The following is a 15,332-nucleotide window of genomic DNA, read 5'->3' on the forward strand; positions in this document are numbered from 1 at the left end:
GATCTAGATGGGCGCTGTGCAGATTGTAGACAGAGATCTAGGTGGGCACTGTGCAGATTATGGACAGAGATCTAGATGGGCGCTGTGCAGATTATGGACAGAGATCTAGATGGGCGCTGTGCAGATTATAGACAGAGATCTAGATGGAGGCTGTGAGAATTATAGACAGAGATCTAGATGGGCGCTGTGCAGATTATGGACAGAGATCTAGATGGGCGCTGTGCAGATTATAGACAGAGATCTAGATGGAGGCTGTGAGAATTATAGACAGAGATCTAGATGGGCACAGTGCAGATTATAGACAGAGATCTAGATGGGCACTGTGTGGATTGTAGACAGATATCTAGATGGGTGCTGTGTGGATTATAGAAAGAGATCTAGGTGGGCACTGTGCGGATTATAGACAGAGATCTAGATGGGTACTGTGCAGATTATAGACAGAAATGTAGATGAGTGCTGTGCGGGTTATGGACAGATCTAGATGGACGCTGTGCAATTTATAGACAGAGATCTAGGTGGGTGCTGTACAGAGTATAGACAGAAATGTAGATAAGTGCTGTGCGGATTATAGGCAGAGATCTTGATGGGTGCTGTGCGGATTAAAGACAGAAATGTAGATGAGTGCTGTGCGGATTATAGACAAAGAACTAGATGGGCGTTATGTAGATTATAGACAACAATCTAGATGTTCTCCCTTGCACACAGTGGCGTAACTATAATAAGTGCCCCCCGCATGCCGGAAATTACAGAAGCGCCCCCCCCCCCACCCTTTACTCAGCACCTCTGCGGGGCTATCATTACACCACTACTTGCACAAGTCTTTCCCGGGTGTGGTATAGGGTTCCGACAGTCGGGATCCCGACTGCCCGGACTCAGACAGCATGGTGAGCGCAACAAAGCTGCGCTCGCCACCTATTCTATTCTCCCTCTATGGGGGTCGTGGACCCCCACAAAGGAAAATAGCGGGTGGCCATCGGGCACCCGTCTGTCTGCGTTTTCACAGTCGGGTTCCTGACGTCGGGTAAATGACTGTCGGGACCGTGTCTGGCACCCATCTGCACCTTGGGTCCTGTACCTTGCAATGTTACCTGGCAAATGTCACCTCCATAAGCAGCTTCTGAAATCGTAAACTTCTTTTAATTTAGTTCCCAATTACCTCCCTCTACACAGTTCACACAAAACTTACATGTGTTCTCTCTGTACTGAAGGAACCCTCTGACCCACAGAGCAGTCTGATTGGATGATATTGCCCAACTCTCTTCTGTGGCTATCTAGATGCTAATATGCACTGGGACTGATTCAGAGGTGGATGCTGCTCTAGCTTTGGTGGAGCGATATTATGCAATGCCAGTCTAAGCATTCCCTTTGTGTACTAGTGCCCAAATGTGGAAGCTCTGAGATGCCCACTTCCTGGATCCCCGCAAACTGTAACAACACCGATGATACCCGACTACTTACCCCCATGGGTCACACTCTATTTTCCTCTAGATTATAAACCTGTGAACAGGACCCACCTAGATCTCTGCCTTATTATTGCTGAATGTTCCCATCTGGCAATACATATATTGCTATATAGATACATATTAATATTCACAGAAATGTTCCTGAGTGATTCCTGGATGCAGCTCATCTGGGGAGAAACATCCAAAGCTGGAACTAATTCCTAGTCTGTATTTAGGTAGCGTTTCCAATATTCTGTGCTACATGCAGAGCAGCAGACAAAGGGAGCATGCAGAGCAGCAGATAAGGGGAGCATGCAGAGCAGCACAAAAGGGGAGCATGGAGAGCAGCAGATAAGGGGATCATGCAGAGCAGCAGGCACAGAACAAAGTGTTGGGAGATTGTGTTGCAATACAATGAAATGTAATCAGCGTCTCCGTCACCTTTCAGAATTTGTCTGTAGATAGTGAGATATTCTCTGTACGCGTGCCGGATGGGATCCCGACAGTCGGGATCCTGACTGTCAAAACACTGACAGCTGGGTTCCCAACGGCCACCCACGACCCCCCATAGAGGGAGAACAGAATAGGTGGCTCGCGTAGCGTAGCGAGCCACCATGCCTGCAAGGGGCTTAGTTGCGCTCACCATGATGTCTGGGTCCGGCCAGTCGGGATCCCGACGTCGGGCTAATGACTGTCGGACCCCTGTACCACACCCCTCTGTACAGCGCTGCAGAATATGCTAGTGCACAGGTTCTCAAAGTCAGTCCTCAGGACCCCACGCAGTGCATGTTTTGCAGGTCTCACAGAATCAAGTGAAATAATTAGCTCCACCTGTGGATCTTTAAAACAGTGTCAGTCAGTAATGAGTGCAGCTGTGCACCTGTCGGGCGATCTGGAAAACATGAACTGTGTGGGGTCCTGAGGACCAAGTTTGAGAACCACTGTGCTAGTGTATATAAATAAGTGCTAATAAGTAAATGGATCCTACCACAGAGGGCACTAACCTGCTACTACCCTACCTATGCCATTCGCCCGTGCCCTTACCATGGTACAGGTATCCGCACCACCGCTGTACTCACCAGCTTGTACTCATATTCCTCCTTATACAACTTGGCAACAAGAGCAGACTGGGATTCTCTGTTGTAGAGTCCGATGGCGTGAGATATTAGCTGGGAAGCACTGGCATCGCCACGCAGGGCATGTAGTAACGATACTGAATTGACAGCTGTGCCCAGTGTCAGGACAACGAGCGCCCCCAGGTAACTATGCATCTTCCAGCCGCTGCTGCCCCCCATGAGACCAGTTTGGCGGGTTGGCAGATGGAGATAAGCTGTGCTGCTACTGTCCTGGGCTGGCACCACAATGCCACTGGCACAGGGAAGAGCAGCTTCTTTTCACTGCCACCTGACCGAGACCAGGTGTAAGTACTGAACAAAGAGACCCGGCTTAGGTAACGGATTTATCAGTCACGTGGTTGTCCCTGGTAACAGTGCCAAATGGAAGATCTGCGTGAGAACCAGCAAACGTCATGTAGTAACAGCGGAGACAGAGCGGGCGTCCTGGGGGGGTGACAAGACAAGGATTTGGGGTACAGATGGGTGATTTGGGGAACACATCGGGGGACATTCACAAATATCATTCAGGAAATTGTCCACCTCTCAGACAGTGGCCAGTATTCGATGCCTCTGATTCGCCGTATTTCCTGGCGAATCAGGCAATTCGCCGGGTTTACAGCAAATTTTCTCAAACGAAAACCAATTCGCCCTATTCAATGATCAGAATTCGCTGCAAATGAAGATGGGGTTTTTAGTCAAATTCGCCGGGAGTGTATTCAATGCTCAAATGGAGAACGGCTTTTTCCAGTGATTTTCGCCATGATTCTCCGTTTTACATTCGACATCTTTTTTTGGTGAACTGGAATTTGATCTTTTAAAATAAATGTTTTTTGGTGTAGAAAAAAGAAAAATCAGTTATTTAATTATTTGAAGAGTGTTGCTGGTTTTTTTTTACTGGACAAGGACCACATAAATATATTTAAAAAAAAAATTGTTTTACATACCATATGCAGGGGGGGGGGGGGGGGCTGCTGGTCACATTACATATGCTGTGCTGCTGATTCATTTACATATTGCAGGGACCCCCTGCCCGCTGGTGGGTGGCATGCAGTGGGGTCTGGCAGCGCAGGGTCATGTCAGGTAGTGCTGGCGGGAAGGAGGTCCCTGCAGTGTATGTGAGATCAGTGGCGGGGTCCCTGCAGTGGATGGGAACTAGTAGTTCTCATCCACTGCAGGGACCCCGCCGCTGATCTAACATACACCGCAGGGACATCCTGCCAGACCCTGCTGCATGCCACCCACCAGCGGATAGGAGGTCCCTGCAGCCCTTATGTCAGATCAACGGCGCCCCCCCCCCCATTCAGTAAAGTGCGGACCTCTGCGGAGGGGAAAGGGGGGGAACCTGGATGAAGATGCCGCTCAGCACCCCGGGCACCTCTCAGCCGGGGTCCGACACCTGACACGCAGCCCGCTCTGCTCCCTGACTCAGGTGGGACACTGACCTGCCTCAGCAGCTGACAGTAGGGAGAGACGGCTCCAGCAGCAGCAGCAATAGCAGAGCTCCGGCTCCAGCAGCCCCAGCGCCGTGATAGCAGATGTCAGCACTCCACTGGGACTGCTGGAGCTGGAGATCTGCTATTGCTGCTGCTGGACCCGTCCCTGTCCTGAGGCTGTGCGGGGGCACCTGGCGGTATCAGTGGACTCCCCCGCCGTGACTCTGCTCCATTCCCTAGCCGCAGAAGCAGGGGAGAGAGTCGGGATAATAGGGGGTAATTTTCGCCGTCAGGGGTGGAGAGCCCCTGACGCGTTGAATAGGGTGGACGGGCGGCTGCCCGGCGAATCGCCCGGCAGGGAGAAATGTGGCGAAAGTGCAGCGAATCCTACACAGGATTAGCTGCCGCCCGCGAGAATCCCCATTGAATACCTGCCATTGCCACGATTTAGGCATTGGGCGGTATTCAATGTGAATACCGGCGACGTGCAGCGAATCCTGTTTAGGATTCGCTGCACATTCGCCACTGGTGGCCGCTTTCTGGAGCCTCGCCGGCTCCGGTATTCAACGAGTCAGGGGTTCGCTGCCCCTGACCGGCGAATATGAGCTCCTGCGGTGAACGCCGCAGGGAGCCTGAGGACGGTGGCAGGCAGGGAGATGGAAGTCTCCCTGCCTGCCCCAGAACGTTTGTGGGGGGGAGGTGGGCTCCTAAGGAGCCAGGCAGCACAGGCTGCCCCCCGGGGGTGCCAGCAGGGGACCGTGTATATTCACTACACCCGATCATGAATATGTAATGATCGGGTGCAGCGAATATATGAATATCTAATAAGCGGCTCGGCTCTGGTGCCCCCTGCTGGCTGCTCTGTGTAAAAAAAAATTTAAATTTTTTTTTTTTTTTTTAAATAAAATATATATTCATGTGCTTACAGCACATGAATAAAAATAGCATGCCTCTCCCCAGAATAAAATTCCAGATTTTTTTACACCAATTGTAAAAAACAAAACACTTTATTTTAAAAGTTCACCTTCCACTTCACCATAAAAAGATAGCGATTGCTACTCGGTGAATCATGGCGAAAAAAACCTTGAAATGTATTCGCCATCTGGTCATTGAATAGGGTGATTCACCGTTTTAGTCAAAAATTCGCCTTACAGCACAAAATCGCCATAAAAACCTGGCGAATCAGCCTCATTGAATACCGCCCATTGACATTTGAGGACTCACCACCACTCTCCTTTCGCTGGAACAGTAATGCAGCTACAAAATCACCACTAGATGGCGGTATAAGACCACTAATTACTATAAGAATACAGGATTTCAGCTGGAGACTTTACTATCCCGAAAATACGGCAATTTGTATTCGTATTGATGTGCTATCAATATGAATATGAATTGCCGTATTTTCGTGATAGTAAGGGGGAAATTTACTAATATGAAAAACCTAGTTTTTCGTATTAGTATTTTCCCTAGGACTGCATACGACTTTCTTGGCTCCTGATTGGCCGCTAGGCGGCCAATAGAATCATCCTGAGAAGAGGCGCCGAGTATGAAATATCTCAGCATCTCTCCTCAGTGCGATGTGGAGAGTGCGGGGAGCGCCGGCAGCTTGAAGATTACCTGGACTACGGCGGATCAAAAGAAGACATCTTCAGCACAGGACCAGGTGAGTAGGATTTCCATCCACAGCTCCACCATGGATTACTTCGGACCCGGACACCGCCATGGACCTTGAGGACGACACGGACCACCGACATGGACCTTGAGGACGACACAGGACACCGGACACCAGGACAGAGGGCTACCTACTGGATCAAGATAGGTAAGTATCAGTATGTGTGTAATGTATGTATGTATGTAGGGTAATATTACTAATACTACTGCTACTATTATTATTACTACTACTATTACTAATACTACTGCTACTATTATTATTACTACTACTATTACTAATACTACTACTATTACTAATACTACTATTATTATTACTACTATTACTACTATTATTATTATTACTACTACTATTACTACTGCTACTATTATTATTACTACTACTATTACTAATACTACTATTATTATTACTACTATTACTAATAATATTACTAATACTACTACTACTTCTATTACTACTACTATTATTATTACTACTACTACTACATTATTATTATTATTATTACTACTGTTACTACTATTACTACTACTATTATTATTAATAAAGTTATTGCTATTACTAATACTACTGCTACTATTATTATTATTACTACTACTATTACTAATACAACTACTATTATTATTACTACTGCTACTATTATTATTACTACTACTATTACTAATACTACTATTATTATTATTACTACTACTATTACTACTATTATTATTACTACTACATTATTATTATTACTACTGTTACTACTACTATTATTATTAATACTACTATTACTACTACTATTATTATTATTATTATTATTATTACTACTACTACTATTACTACATTATTATTACTACTATTATTATTACTACTACTATTACTACTACTACATTATTATTACTACTACTACTATTACTACTACTACAAAATTATTATTACTACTATTACTACTATTATTATTACTACTTCTACATTATTATTACTACTATTACTCCTACTACATTATTATTATTACTATTATTATTATTATTACTACTATTACTACTACATTATTACTACTATTACTACTATTATTATTATTATTATTATTATTATTATTATTACTACTATTACTACATTATTATTATTACTACTATTATTATTATTACTACTATTATTATTACTACTACTACTATTACTACTATTACTACTATTATTACTACATTATTATTATTACTACTATTACTACTACTATTATTATTATTACTACTACTATTACTACTACTACATTATTACTACTATTACTACTACTATTATTATTATTACTACTACTACTACTACTACTACTACTATTACTACTACTATTACTACTATTATTACTAACAGAGGATGTGAGAACATGTTACTTATGGACATAATCATGTCATCACTACCTTTAATGCATTGTTATTACTTCTATACCATTTGTGTAATCTATGGTCCTGGTCAGAGTTGATCGCAAAATCAAAATCTCTCTCTAATGGACAAAAACCTTGCTGCACTGCAGGGAGGCAGATGTAACATGTGCAGACCGAGTAATGTGGCATACACACGCGGTGATTAAAGCCCCATATCTAAGCGATTGGACTAGATTGCTTAGAATGAAGCACAGATCGCTATGTGGCCCCGAATCGCTCCGCACGAAGGCTCACTCGCTCCGTGTGTACCCAACATTAGATTTGGGTGAGTTATTTTGTTTCTGTGCAGGGTGAATACTGGCTGCTTTATTTTTACACTGCAGTTCAGATTTCAGTTTAAACACATCTCACCCAAATCTAACTCTCTCTGCACCTGTTACATCTGCCCCACCTGCAGTGCACATGGTTTTGCCGATAGATTTTGCTTGTGTGATCAACTCTGAATCAGTCCCTATGTATGTCAGGGTGACTTACGTCCCGTCTTGTATAGCGACATTCGCAGCCTCCACATTCCGCGCCATTGCAGTATTGCGTGCGTCCTTGCTGGGTTACATCCAATGCAGCCGTCACGGTAAGGAACAATACAGCCGCCCCCAGTACCACGGTAATGTCACACAGCTTCATTCCACGTATATATGTGCAGCCTGGTTCCGACCGTCACATCTCAGCTCACATCCTACATATTATATACACCGGCCCCGCAATCCACACCCCACTCAGTGTCCGACGCCATCCTAAGCACATAATAGCCACAGACGCGGAGATAGTGAGTGTCAGACAATGACATCGACCACAAACAATGGCTAATTCTTCCTAATTACTACATGACATAGAAGCAGCTCCCATTGTCCCATACAAAGAGTCATCAATGGGCTCAGGGATTTCCTCTTGCTAAAATAAGTAATAATTCAGTGTCACATCGGGCACCACCTGTACAGCGACCATTACCTGGTGCCATTGTCAGGGGTGCAGGAAAAACTCCGTACTCCTCATTCCATAACCTTCCCAAACTGAGCTGTAGGAACCTGACGGTATACGGTCATTGGGTCGACAAGCATTCGGTTGACACCATTAGGTCGACATGCTGAAAGGTCGACATGGGTCTAGGTTGATATGAGACTAGGTCGACATGGATTTAGGTCGACAGGCCATTAGGTCGACACAATCATTAGGTCGACAGTCAAAAGGTCGACATTGGGTTTTTCAATGTTTTTTGAGCCGACATGTGCCGACAGGTGGTATTTCATGCCCTGCCATCCACTAGGGCATTGAGGGAGAATAAAATAGTGTGCCCAAAGCATGGTGAGGGCAGGGAGCCATGCGAGGCGACACGGTGCTACGTTTCACTGTCGACATGCGGGTAAAAAAAACAGTGAGAAACCCCATGTCGACCTTTTGACTGTCCACCTTGCCCATGTCAACCTAATGACCTGTCAACCTAGACCCATGTTGACTTAGACCCATGTTGCCCTTTCAGCATGTCGACATAATGGTGTCGACTCAATGCTTGTAAACCTAATGATCCATACCTTTATGCACAATAACAGTAACTGACTAGTGGGGAGATGACACTGTCTGCATGTGCCCCCTTGGACTTGTAGTTCACCTGCAAAAAAGAATGTTAAAATAAAAACACAGACACAGAGAAAAGTATAACTTTAATAAACATCCACTAATTTTACACCACTCTACGTTACCAATCCCGGCTCCAGCGGTGACTGTCTGCAGCAGCTCATGTCACACTGACTGCTGAGTGCTTGTATAGTGCTGTGACAGTGGGGATCCTGCTGTCATTAGCGAGGAGGAAGCTGGCTCACCCCACAGCATGCGTGGGAGGCCTTCTGGGACTTGTAGTTCACTTGTAAAAAGCAATGCTTATTTTTATTTTTATTATGCATATCAGCCCAGCGTCCACCACCCAGGGATCCCGGGGACAGCCCAAGCTTCAGCCCTGGGCAGGTGAAGCCTCCCCAGGTACCCTGTCCAGGGCTGACCATCCACAGTGCGTATGGTACGGCCGAGACACCTTTACATGAAAAGTGTCCCCCGGCTGTGGCATGTTGGAGACGGTGCTGGTTCCAAATTTTGGGGGACCCCCAGTTTTTTTGTCCCCCCATATTTTTGGGACCAGGACCGGTCCAATAGTCCAGAGCTGGTTTATGGTGTGTACACATGGTAAGATTTGGCTTCCGATATCCCCGGTATAGGGAACATCGGAAGCCATATTGCATGCAAATCATATGCTTTTTTAGGGCTTCCGTGCCCGATGCGCTGCCGATGCGCGCTCCCGTGTGAGCGCATATCGGCAGCCAGATAGAGAGGGCAGGCAAGACTATATAGTGTAAATTGTGCCCCTCTGGCATGTCGTGCGATGCGAGTCCCAATACGATCTGATCGCATCGGGACTCGCATCTCACGGAAGTATCTGCCGTGTGTACACACCATTAGAAATACTTTGCCTACCTGACCCTCTCCTTCAGGGAGACAATCCCCTGATTGCCAGCACCTGTGGGGAGCTAGGTAACTGATAAGAAAGGTGTCACCACAGGTGCTGGCAATCATACATTACCAGGGAAGCCCAGGAACAGAGCATTGTGTCCTCCTGGAGAGGGGCATGCTGGGAGGTATGGATAATGTAGGATTGCCAGCACCTGTGGGGAGCTAGTTAACTGATAAGAAAGGTGTCACCACAGGTGCTGCAATCATACATTACCAGGGAAGCCCAGGAGCAGAGCATTGTGTCCTCCTGGAGAGCGGCATGCTGGGAGGTATGGATAATGTAGGATTGCCAGCACCTGTGGGGAGCTAGGTAACTGATAAGAAAGGTGTCACCACAGGTGCTGGCAATCATACATTACCAGGGAAGCCCAGGAGCAGAGCATTGTGTCCTCCTGGAGAGGGGCATGCTGGGAGGTATGGATAATGTATGATTGCCAGCACCTGTGGGGAGCTAGGTAACTGATAAGAAAGGTGTCACCACAGGTGCTGGCAATCATACATTACCAGGGAAGCCCAGGAACAGAGCATTGTGTCCTCCTGGAGAGGGGCATGCTGGGAGGTATGGATAATGTATGATTGCCAGCACCTGTGGGGAGCTAGTTAACTGATAAGAAAGGTGTCACCACAGGTGCTGGCAATCATACATTACCAGGGAAGCCCAGGAGCAGAGCATTGTGTCCCTCATGGAGAGGGGCATGCTGGAAGGTATGGATAATGTATGATTGCCAGCACCTGTGGGGAGCTAGGTAACTGATAAGAAAGGTGTCACCACAGGTGCTGGCAATCATACATTACCAGGGAAGTCCAGGAGCAGAGCATTGTGTCCTCCTGGAGAGGGACATGCTGGGAGGTATGGATAATGTAGGATTGCCAGCACCTGTGGGGAGCTAGGTAACTGATAAGAAAGGTGTCACCATAGGTGCTGGCAATCATACATTACAGGGAAGTCCAGGAACAGAGCATTGTGTCCTCCTGGAGAGGGGAATGCTGGGAGGTATGGATAATGTATGATTGCCAGCACCTGTGGGGAGCTGGGTAACTGATAAGAAAGGTGTCACCACAGGTGCTGACAATCATACATTACAGGGAAGCCCAGGTACAGAGCATTGTGTCCTCCTGGAGAGGGGAATGCTGGGAGGTATGGATAATGTATGATTGCCAGCACCTGTGGGGAGCTGGGTAACTGATAAGAAAGGGGTCACCACAGGTACTGGCAATCATACATTACCAGGGAAGCCCAGGAACAGAGCATTGTGTCCTCCTGGAGAGGGGCATGCTGGGAGGTATGGATAATGTAGGATTGCCAGCACCTGTGGGGAGCTAGGTAACTGATAAGAAAGGTGTCACCACAGGTGCTGGCAATCATACATTACCAGGGAAGCCCAGGAACAGAGCATTTTCTCCCTGAAGGAGAGGGGCAGGTAGGCAATCCTGATTATAACACACATGCATACCGTCCTACAACTGGCCCTAACAAGGACACATTGGTATATGGTCTTTATTTTGCAAATGTACCAATAAATAATGTTTACGTTTGCATACCCTTCAACATGACCCATTCCATTAGGTACAAAATGCTCTGCTTCTGGGTTTCTTCCTTAATTTAGGATTGCCTTCACCTGTGCTGGGACACCGTTATCATCACTGAACACAGGTGACTGCAATTATCAATTAAGATGGAAGCCCAGGAACAGAGCATTGTGTCCCTCATGGAACGGGTCATGTTGGCGGGTGTGGAAGCCCAGGAACAGAGCATTGTGTCCCTCATGGAACGGGTCATGTTGGCGGGTGTGGAAGCCCAGGAACAGAGCATTGTGTCCCTCATGGAACGGGTCATGTTGGCGGGTGTGGAAGCCTAGGAATAGAGCATTGTGTCCCTCATGGAACGGGTCATGTTGGCGGGTATGGAAGCCCAGGAGCAGAGCATTGTGTCCCTCATGGAACGGGTCATGTTGGCGGGTATGGAAGCCCAGGAACAGAGCATTGTGTCCCTCATGGAACGGGTCCTGTTGGCGGGTGTGGAAGCCCAGGAACAGAGCATTGTGTCCCTCATGGAACGGGTCATGTTGGCGGGTGTGGAAGCCCAGGAACAGAGCATTGTGTCCCTCATGGAACGGGTCATGTTGGCGGGTGTGGAAGCCTAGGAATAGAGCATTGTGTCCCTCATGGAACGGGTCATGTTGGCGGGTATGGAAGCCCAGGAGCAGAGCATTGTGTCCCTCATGGAACGGGTCATGTTGGCGGGTATGGAAGCCCAGGAACAGAGCATTGTGTCCCTCATGGAACGGGTCCTGTTGGCGGGTGTGGAAGCCCAGGAACAGAGCATTGTGCCCCTCATGGAACGGGTCATGTTGGCGGGTATGGAAGCCCAGGAACAGAGCATTGTGTCCCTCATGGAACGGGTCATGTTGGCGGGTGTGGAAGCCCAGGAACAGAGCATTGTGCCCCTCATGGAACGGGTCATGTTGGCGGGTATGGAAGCCCAGGAACAGAGCATTGTGTCCCTCATGGAACGGGTCATGTTGGCGGGTGTGGCGTTAGTGGTGCTGTGACTCAGTATAGTTTGAGAACCCCTGATCTAGAGTAAGGACGTCCCTGCTTGTGCACAGATGATGTAATTAAACTGACTAAGGCACTAATAAGGTCACCTGTGCTCAAGCAGATGTGGATTATTATTAGATAGACAATGTCTAGATACACAGTCAATAGATCGACCTCAAAAGGTCGACATGCAAATGGCTGACAGGGTCATAATATCAACATGAGAAAGGTTGAAAAGTTTGACATGAGTTTCCACATTTGTTGGGTGTCACTGTCATAGCCCCCTAATTAATGTAACCCGCTAATTGGGGGGCCAATGCTTGGGGCTCGGTAACATTATAATTGCTTTGCTCGCAATGTTTTGGGCTTGGTAATATTATATTCTCCCTCTATGCTGACATGGATGGTGACGTAAGAATGAGCCGGTTGTAAAGAAGGGGTAGACCTCAGTGGCGTAGCGCCAAATTTTGCGCCCCCCCCCAACCGCAAAATGTTGGCGCCCCTCATCCGTCCGTCCATCTCCCCCCCCCTCTCACCCCTCTGTCTTACCTGTCCCCATTTGTGGTCGGGAGTCGGGACCGCAAATCTACTTTGCACTCCAAGCCTCCTCTGGGCTCCGAGTCCTTATGACAAAATGTCCCTCAAAAAATGGCCGCCCCCTTACAGCAGACCGTTTTGAAGGATGCTAGAGGAGGCCGCTGCTGCCCCCTCTAGCATCCTAAATACTGTCTGCTGTAAGGGGGCGGCCATTGTTTGAGGGACATTTTGTCGTAAGGAGCTACCTGGCACGAACGTGGCGGCAGTATAAGGCAGGTCAGGTCTACGTAACAATAGATCCCGCATTACTCAGCGCCTCCCCGCCACCGCGGGGTCTGCCGCACGGTGGCTACACCACTGGTAGACCTATTGACGGTCATTGTAGATCTATCAACCGGAACCAGCTCAAGAAGCATTGCCCCCCCCCCCCCCCCCCGCAACTAGAGATCCTCATTCTCACGCTATTGGGGGTGAGTGGGGTATAGAGGATCTACAGTCAACACCAAGAGGTCATCATGCATTAGGTCAAGTAATTGTTGACAGTTAAAAGGTCGACAGTCCAACATGGTCACAAACGGGCAACACGCGTTTTTCTGGTTTTTTTTGGGTCAAATCTTACATATTTCTTCTTATGTAAGTACAAACAGCGGCGGATTGGCCTGGTGGGAAACTGGGCCATTTTCCGGTGGGCCGGTCCAGACCTGGCCACTCCCCCCCCCCCTGGATTGGCTGTGGAGTGCGCTACCACAGCGGTTAGCGGTTAGTGGCCGTGGCATCCGTCCTGCCCAAACTAAATATGGCTGTGGCCGGCCATGGCTTTGACCTGTTTAAAGATGGCCGAGGGAGGGCTGTGTGCTTCCGGTGCTCTGTCTGCATGTGGCTGAGGCCACCTTCCGTCTGCGCTGTGCACCGGATTAACCACTTGCTGCCCGCACATGGCTTCTCCCCTGTAGCGTGGCAGGCTGGATGAGTCGGGGTAAGTGGCATTGCCACTACCTCCACCAGCCACCCAAACACCCCCCACCCCCCAGGGCAGTTGCGAGCATTTGGGGGAACTAATGCAGCATTTTTGGGGAGTGCCCAAGAAAATGCAGGCATCCCATGGGCGTTGTCGTCATGGGCAACCTCCTTCTCCCCACGGCCATCACAGCGCTGAGTAAGTCTAGATTACATTGGTGAGTGATTCCGAATGAGTTTCACCCTCACGCGCACATGGGCGGGATTTCTATCATGTGGGGCGTTTACCTGATCTCTGGGCTCTGAAAACTCACAGCAGGTCTGAATCGGGCCCTTGGATTCAGTTCAGATCTACAATCTATTGGTGGATTTGGATCTCTGGAGAACACATCTCTAATCGGCGTTTCTGACCTTAAGCTCGGCACATGGTGGCGCCAGCGAGTCAGTGATCACAATACCTATGATGCCTTGCAGGGAGCAGCTCACATTGGTGCTAGTTATTGCTGGGATATGGGGTGGTAAGATGTGATGTAATGTGTCGGCAGTAGCGACTCAGCCCCTCAGGCACAGGTAGAGAACTGGGGTGAAAAAACGCCATCGCTGCCGCCCTATGGAGGGTTTCACGGGTGACCCGGAAATGTGCCGCTTCCCCTCGCTCAGTTCTGCGCACAGAGCGGAGACATAAATATCTGCGTACAGATATTACACATGATATCGCACCAACTGTCTAACGCTGGGGGCACACTGCCCGACATGCTGTTATGTAACGATATATCGCCTACATCGCTTGGTGTGTACACATGGTTGCGCGCTACCGCTAGGTCGTCCACGCTGTACATCACACCTAGCGATAGCAACTGTACCACGGGTCAGACAATTGATATGTCGGACTGATTTGACAGAACGTTCATGTTACTCCCTAGAACATACCTCCCAGCATGCCCCTCTCCAGGAGGAACAGAATGCTCTATTCTGGGACTTCCCTCTTAATGTATGATTACTATCACCTGTGGTGACACCTTTCTTTTTCAATCATACATTACCGGGAAAGTCCAGGAGCAGCGCATTGTGTCCTCCTGGAGAGGGGCATGCTGGGAGGTATGCTAGAACAGAAGGTTGCTCTGGTGCGTACAAGAGCAACGATAAATCGTTAATGCCCAAACGATGCAATATATTGTTTGGTCATTAGGAAGATTGCGGTGTGTGTGCCCTCAGTGAGCCTGTTCACACGGCTGCGAATTTGCGAGTCCTTCCGGTGATAACATCCTGCTACTTTATTTCCGCTGGCCTTTCGCAAGTCGATTGACAGGAAGCCTCCATTTGGGGAGTGGTGGTGACCGGGCTTTTTTGAAGAGTGTCAGGAAAAACTCAGGCCCCAATCCAAATGTGTCTATCACAGCCACCGCGTAAGTCCTGGGCTACGCACAGACTGCGCACACCGGGAAATCAATCGATGATGAGCGGCTTGCAAACGGATTTGCAGCGAGTGCCCCGATCCAGCCGTGCGATCAGGTATGAATCAGGCTGTATATCTCCTATTCTGGGCTCAAGGGAAATTTTTATGGTGCCCATACACTAGGGCTATATTGCAGACAATCATTTGATTTCGACCACATCGGTGCGATAAATCGTATGAATGTAAGCACATGGAATGTGTCCCCCGATGTGATGCACAGTCACGCTGGTCGAATCTTGCATCTAAAGATATTATGTGCCGCAATAATTAT

General features: G+C 48.1%; 1 protein-coding gene across 1 annotated transcript in view; it reads left to right on the top strand.

Moving 5' to 3' along the window:
* The window catches only part of LOC146079907 (zinc finger protein 783-like), a 173,892-nt gene that overhangs the window by 89,030 nt on the left and 69,530 nt on the right, over positions 1-15,332 (top strand). The gene's annotated exons all lie outside the window — the stretch shown is intronic.

Source organism: Crinia signifera, chromosome 5 (assembly GCF_055691185.1).
Source record: "Crinia signifera chromosome 5, ASM5569118v1, whole genome shotgun sequence".
Taxonomy (NCBI): domain Eukaryota; kingdom Metazoa; phylum Chordata; class Amphibia; order Anura; family Myobatrachidae; genus Crinia; species Crinia signifera.